Genomic DNA, 7,994 nt, shown 5'->3' on the forward strand with positions numbered 1-7,994 from the left:
AAACCCCAGCAGCACAATGTGGGGAGATAATCTGTGTGTTTGAAGGAGAAAGAGCAAAGTGAGCGAGAAACTTTGCATTTGAAATCAGTGCCACTCTGTCACGGTGGAACACAACACCAAGTAGAATTCTGCATTTAGACTAGCCCTGAGTCAGAGAGAAATTCTCTGTCTCAGTGGGAGAAAGTTGAGTCCTGGCCAGCTTCACCACCAGCCAACTAAAGTGACCTGGTGATATGGTTTGGCTCTGTAGTGTAGAGAACCAAGGATAAACCTAGTCCTTGACGGATTCACCACCTGCTGACTAAAGTGGCTGTGGGCCTTGAATAAACATCAGTGGCCGCCAGGCAGTAGTGGCCATGGGCCTTGGGCAAGCACCAAAACTGTGCTGGTCTGGGAGACCACGGGCTTCAGGTACAACCCAGAGCAGTGTCTGCTGGGATGGCCATAGATAGAAGTGCCCATGTCACCCTTCCAACAATTCCAGAAGGCCCAGTGCAGAAAGAGAGACTTTTGCTTAAGCAAAAGAGAGGGAAGAGAGTAAGAGACTTTGTCTAGGAACCCAGGGAATTCTCCTTTATCTTCCCCAAGTCCACCAAGATGGTGTGTCTAGGAGTCTGCAAGAGCTTCAGTGTTCCTGGGCTTAGGGCACCCCCTAGAGTTGAAATGACTGCAGTAACCATAGGCTTGAGTATCAATACTCAAAACTCTTTGAAATCATGAAAAACCCTCTCAAGAAAGACTGGCATGAACAAGACAAAACTGTGAAGACTGGAATAAACACCTAACTTTTCAATGCCCAGACATCAACAAACATCCACAAGCATCAGAAACATCCAGGAAAACGTGACCTCATCAGAAAGACTAAATAAGTCACCAGTGATCAACCTTGGAGTGACAGAGATATGTGACCTCAGCCAGGGAATTCAAAATAGCTCCCTTGAGGAAGCACAATGAGCTTCGAGATAACACAGAGAAGGAATTCAGAATTTTCAATCAGGGAAATTTTAAAAAATTGAAATAATTTAAAATTGAAACTGAAATTCTGAAGCTAAAAAATTTTATTGACAAACTGAAAAACGCATCAGAATATCTCAACAGCAGAACTGATCAAGCAGAAGAAAGTGTTAGTGAGCTCAAAGGCAGGTTATATGAAAATATACCACCAGAGAAGAAAAAAGAATGAAGTATGCCAACAATATCTAGAAAATAACCTCAAAAGGGCACATCTAAGAGTTATTGGCCTTAAAGAGGATGTAACGAAAGAGATTGCGATAGAAAATTTATTCCAAGAAATAGCAAAGAATTTGCAAACCTATGAGAAAAAAAAAGTGAATATCCAGGTGCAAGAAGATCAAAGAACACAAAACATACTTAAACCAAATAAAACTACCTCAAGAAGTAAACTAAGTTTTCAAAAGTAAGGATAAAGAAAGGATCCTAAAAGCAGCAAGAGGAAAGAAGCAAGTAACATGTAAATGAGCTCCGATATATCTGGCAGCAGACTTCTCAGTGGAAACTTTACGGATCAAGAGGGAATGGATTGACATATTCAAAGTGCTAAAGGAAAAAAGTTTTAAACTAGAATATTGTATCCAGTGAAGTTATCTTTTGAACATGAATGAAAAATAGGCTTTTCTACATAAACAAAAATAGAAGAATTTAGTCATCACCAGACCTGTCTTATGTGAAATGCTAAAGGAAGTTCTTCAATCTGAAAAAAAGGGATGCTAATGTGTAATAATAAATCATCTGAAGGTACAAAACTCACTGATAAAATTAAGTACTCAGGTAAATACAGAATACTGTAATACTATAATTATGGTGGATAAACCACTCATATCTTTAGTATGAATACTAAAAGGCAAATCTATAAAAAATAATAATAACTACAACAATTTGCTAAGAGATAGACAATATAAAAAGACATAAACAGAGACAACAAAACGTCAAAAAGTAGAGGGGATAAAGTGTAGAGTTCTTTAATTTTCTCTTTGCTTGTTTGTTTTTTCTTTTCTTTTTTGTGAACAAAGTTATCATCAGTTAAATATAATTGGTTATAAGATGTTATTTGCAAGCCTCATAGCAACCACAAAGAGAACACCTACTTAAATATACAAAACATAAAAAGCAAGAAATTAAAACATACTACCAGAGAAAACCACGTATACACAAAGGAAGACAGGAAGAAAGGAAGAGAGGACTAATAAAACAACCAGAAAACAAAATGACAGTAGTAAGTCCTTACTTATCAATAACAACATTGAGTACAAATTGACTAAATTATCCAATTAAAAGGTGGAGTGGATGGATGTATTAAAAAATAAAACCCAACTATGTGATGCCTACAACAAATTCACTTCACCTATAAAGACACACATAGAAAATGAGGGGATAGAAAAAAAAGATATTCCCTATGAATGTAAACCCGAAAAAAGGTAAGGAGTAGCTATACTCATATCAGATAAAATATATTGCAAGACAAAATCTGTGAAAGAAATAAAGCAGGTAATTACACAATGACAAAGGGGTTAATTCAGCAAGAAGATATAACAAGCAAATATTAGGGCCAGAGAGAAAGAGACAGAGAGATCCCAATACAATAATAGCTGGAGATTTTATCACCCTGCTTTCAGCACTGGACAGATCATCTAGACAGAAATCAATAAAGAAATATTAGACATAATCTATAATATACACCTAATAAGCCTAAAACATTTACAGAACATTTTATCAAATAGCTGCAGAATACACATTTTTCTCCTCAGCACATAAAACATTTTCAAGGATGTACCAAAATGCATCTCAAAAAATTCAAAAAATGTGAAATTGTATCAGGTATTTTTTTCTGATGACAATGGAAGAAAACGGAAATTGATAACAAGAGGAATTTAAAAACTATACAAACACATGGAAATTAAATAACATGTTCCTGAATGACTGCTCAGCAAATAAAGAAATTAAGCAGAATAATTAAAAATTTCTTGAAACAAATGAAAATCGAAACACAATATACCACAACCTAGAGCACACAGCAAAATCAGTGCTAAGAGGGAAGTTTATAGCAATAAAGGCATACATCAAAAAAGTACAAAGACTTCAAATAAACCACATAATGATGCATGTTAAAGAACTAGAAATATAAGAGCAAACCAAACCCAAAATTAGTAGAAGGAAAGAAATAATAAAGATCTTAGCAGAAATAAATAAAATTAAGACTAAAAATACAAAAGATCAATGAAATGAAAAGGTGGTTTTTATAAAAATAAACAATCAACAAACCTTTAGCCAGACTAACTACAAAGAGAGAAGACTCAAATAAATGAAATCAGAGATGAAAAAGAGACATTACAGCTGATACCACAGTAATTCAAAGGATCATTAAAGTCTATTGTGAGCAACTACATGCCAATAAATTGGAAAACCCAGAAGTGGTTAAATTTCTAGACACATAAAACCTACCAAGATTGAACCATGAAGAAATACAAAACCTGAATAGACTAAAAACAAGTAATGAGATAGAAGCTATGATAACTGAAAAAAAAAAAGTCTCTCATCAAAGAAGAGCCCAGAAACTGATGATTTCACTGCTAAATTCTACCAAATATTTAAAGAAGAACTAATATGAATACTCCATAAACTATTCAAAGACACGGGTAAAGGGAATACATCTGACCTCATTCTATGAGTCCAGTATTACCCGATACCAAAACTAACAAAGACACACACACCGAGAAAGAAAACTACGGGTCAATATATCTGATGAACATAGATGCAAAAATTCTGAAAAAAAATAGTACCAAACCAAATTCAATGACACTTTAAAAAGGTCATTCACCATGATCAAGTGGGATTTATCCCAGGGATGCAAGGATGCTTTGACATGAAAATCAATAAACATAATATACAACATCAACAGAATGAAGGACAAAAACCATATTGTCATTTCAATAGATGCTATAAAAAGCATTCAATAAAATTCAACATATTTTCATTATGAAAACTCTCAACAAACTGGTTATAGAAAGAACATACTTCAACATGATTAAGGCCATATAGGACAAACCCACAGCTATTATACTGAATGTGGAAAAACTGAAAGCCTTTTATCTGAAATTTGTAACAAGACAAGGATGCCCACTTTCATCACTTTTATTCAGTATAGTACTGGAAGTCATAGAGCAATAAGACAAGAGAAAGAAAGAAATGGCATCCAAATTGGAAAGGAAGAAGTTAAATTATCCTTGTTTTCAGATGATATAATATATATAATATATTATTATTATTATTATTATTATTATTATTATTATTATTTGAGATGGAGCCTTACTCTGTCGTCCAGGCTGGAGTGTAGTGGCGCCATCTCGGCTCACTGCAAGCTCCACCTCCTGGGTTTACACCATTCTCCTGCCTCAGCCTCCAGAGTAGCTGGGACTACAGGTGCCCGCCACCACACCCGGTTAATTTTTTTGTATTTTTAGTAGAGACGGGGTTTCACCATGTTAGCCAGGATGGTCTCGGTCTCCTGACCTCGTGATCCACCCACCTTGACCTCCCAAAGTGCTGGGATTACAGGATGAGCCACCGCGCCTGGCCCTGATATACTCTTCTATTTGGAGAAACCTAAAGACTCCACCAAAAAAAAGCTATTAGAGCTGATAAACAAATTTAGTAAACTTGCAGAATATGAAATCAACATACAAAAATCAGTAGCATTTCTATATGCCAAAAGCAAACAATCTGAAAAAGAATCTAAGAAAGCAACCTTATTTATAACAGCTACAAATAAAATACAATAACTAGGAATGAATTTAACCAAAAAAGCCAAAGATCTATACAACATTGATAAAAGAAATCAAGAGGACAGGAAGGAAAAATAATCCAGGAAATGAAAAAAGGAAAGATATTCTATGTTTATAAATTGGAACAATTAATACTGTTAAAACGTCCATGCTATACAAAGGTATCCACAGATTTAGTGCAATCCCTATCAAAATACCAATGACATTCTCCACAGAAATAGAAAAAAATCTATCCCAAAACTTATGTGGAACCACAAAAGACAGAATAGCCAAAGCAATCCTGAGCAAAAAGAGAAATGCTGGAGGCATCACATTACCTGTCTTAAAATACTACAAAGCTGTATTAACAAAACAGCATGGTACTGGCATAAAAACAGACACATACCACAGTGGACAGAATAGAGAATCCAAAAATTAATCCATACATTTGCACTTGACTCATTTTTTTAAAAGACACCAAGCACGTACATTGGGGAAAGGACAGTCTCTCCAATAAATGGTGCTGGAAACACTGGATATCCATATGCAGAAGAATGAAACTCTATCTCTATTTCTCACTATATACAAAAATCAAATCAAAAGGGAATAAAGACTTAAATGTCAGACTTGAAACTATGAAATCATTGCAAGAAAACATTGAGGGGATGCTCCAGAACATTGATCTGAGCAGAAATTTCTCAAGTAAGACCTCAAAAGAACAGGCAACCAAAGCAAAATGGACAAATTGGATCACATTAAGCTAAAAAGCTTCATGCAGCAAGGAAATAATCAACAGAGTAAGAAACAACCTACAGAATGGGAAAAAGTGTTTGCAAACTAATCAACTGACACTGATTAATATCCAGAATATGTAAGGAACTCAAACAACTCAATAACAAAATAACAAATAATCTGATTTTAAAATGGGCAAAAGATCTAAACAGACATTTCTCAAAAGAAGATATGCAAATGGCCAGCAAATATATGAATAATGCTCAACATTACTAAGCATCACATAAATGCAAATCAAAACCAAAACATGATATCATCTCACCCCAGTTAAAAGGACATTTATCAGGCCGGGAATGGTGGCTCACACCTGTAATCCCATCACTTTGGGAGGCTGAGGCTGGTGGATCACTTGAGACCAGGCATTCGAGACTAGCCTGGCCCACATAGTGAAACCTCATCTCTACAAAAAAAAAAATTAATCAGGTGTAGTGGTGCAGACTGTAATCCCAGCTACTCGGGAGGCTGAGGCACAAGAATCATTTGAACCCAGGAGGCAGAGGCTGCAGTAAACCAAGATTGTGCCACTGCACTCCAGCCTGGGCAACAGAGCAAGACTCAAAAAAAAGAAAAAGAAAGAAAGAAAGACAAAAAACAACAATTTTGGTGAGGATGTAGAGAAAGGAGAAGCCTCATACACTGCTGGTGGATAAATTAGTATGGCCACTATGGTAAGTAGTATGGCGGTTCCTCAAAAAACTAAAAATAGAACTACCATATGATTCAAAAATGCCACTATTGGGTATATGTCCAAAAGAAAGGAAATTGGTGTATCAAAGAGATATCTAGACTCCCATGCTTATTGAAGCACTATCCTCAATAACCAAGATGAGGAATCCACATAAGTGTTCATCAACAGATGAATAAATAAAGAAAATATATGGAGATATCTCCCTAATCTACCCAGAAGGACGCAGCATTACACCACCACCTGGACCCAGTGGTGCGGCCACATCCCTAGTACCGAATCCCAGGTAGCACCTTATGCCCTGTGAAACATCGTCCTGCACATCAGGGAAGTTGTCCCCAGGATATAGGGAGCCAAAACATGTACTCCCAAGAACGTGAGAGTCATCTGCCCAGAGCCACCTCTGTCAACAGTGACCCTGACCCCTTCAACAGCAGGGCCAAAAGCACCACTCAGGGACCCAAGCACTGGACTACTTGGGGCATAACACCACTACCACCAGTGACTTCACTCCCTCCAGCAGCAGGGCCACCATGCATGCTGGCCAGGGTCTTAAGGATCAACTCACCCAAAATCTGTTGCCACCACTGCCAGCACCCACATGTGCCACCCAGGGGTACAAAAACCAGCCTACCCAGGCCCATCACAACCACCACAACCACTGGTACCTGAACATGCTACCCAGGGGCCTGAGGACCAGCCCATCCAGGGTCTGTCATCACCACCACTGGCAAACCCTCCCTTTCCAGAAATGGGGTCATCACACACCTTCGGGGGTTCCCCATGGTCCCAAGGACTGACCTGCCTCGTGCCCCTGTCCCCATCAAAGCTGCATCAGAACCTTCACAAATAACTACAGTTTAAGTCACTGAGAAACTCACAGACAGCACTGATATTGATTATAGCCCAAGAGAACATACAAGGACTGCACTGCAGCCCCCCAGAACCAAAGCCCAAGCACCCTACCCAACTGACACTATAGATACATGTATAGGGCAAAGTTTTTTCCTGCCAAAGCTACTCCATAAAATTGGAAGAGCAATTGTTACACCAGATGCACAGATATCAATGTGCATGACCAAAACAAAAAAAAATAAAAAAGAAAAAGGAAAGGAAAGAAAACGCAAGGAAATATGACACCTCCACAAAGCAACACAATAATTCTCTAGTAACAGACCCCAAATAAATGAGAATCTATGAAATACCTGAAAAAGAATTCAAGGTAATGATCTTAAGGAAACTCTGTAAAATACAAGAGAACACAGATCATACAAAGGAATTGGGAAAATAATTCATAATTTCAATAAGAAATTCCACAAATATATTCTTTGTTGAATAATAATAAAAATATAATTAAGGTAATCTTTTTTATTAAAAAAGATAATTCAAATATAAAAGAATTTAAAAATTTTTTTTTAAATTTTAGATTTGGGGGTACATATGCTTGTTACATGGGTATACTGAACACTGGGATTGAGCATCTAGTGTATTCATTACCCAAATAGCGAACATTATACCTGATAGGCAATTTTTCAACCCTTACTCACATCATACCCTCTCCCTTTTGGAGTCCCCAATGTCTATTATTTCCATCTTTATGTTCATGTGTACTCATTGTTTATCTGCCACTTATAACTGAGAACATGTGGTATTTGACTTTCTGTTTCTGAATTAGTTTACTTAAGGTAATAGCCTCCAGCTCCACCCATGTTGCTGCAAAAACCACAATTTAATTCTTT

Source organism: Macaca mulatta, chromosome 3, assembly GCF_049350105.2.
Source record: "Macaca mulatta isolate MMU2019108-1 chromosome 3, T2T-MMU8v2.0, whole genome shotgun sequence".
NCBI classification, from domain to species: domain Eukaryota; kingdom Metazoa; phylum Chordata; class Mammalia; order Primates; family Cercopithecidae; genus Macaca; species Macaca mulatta.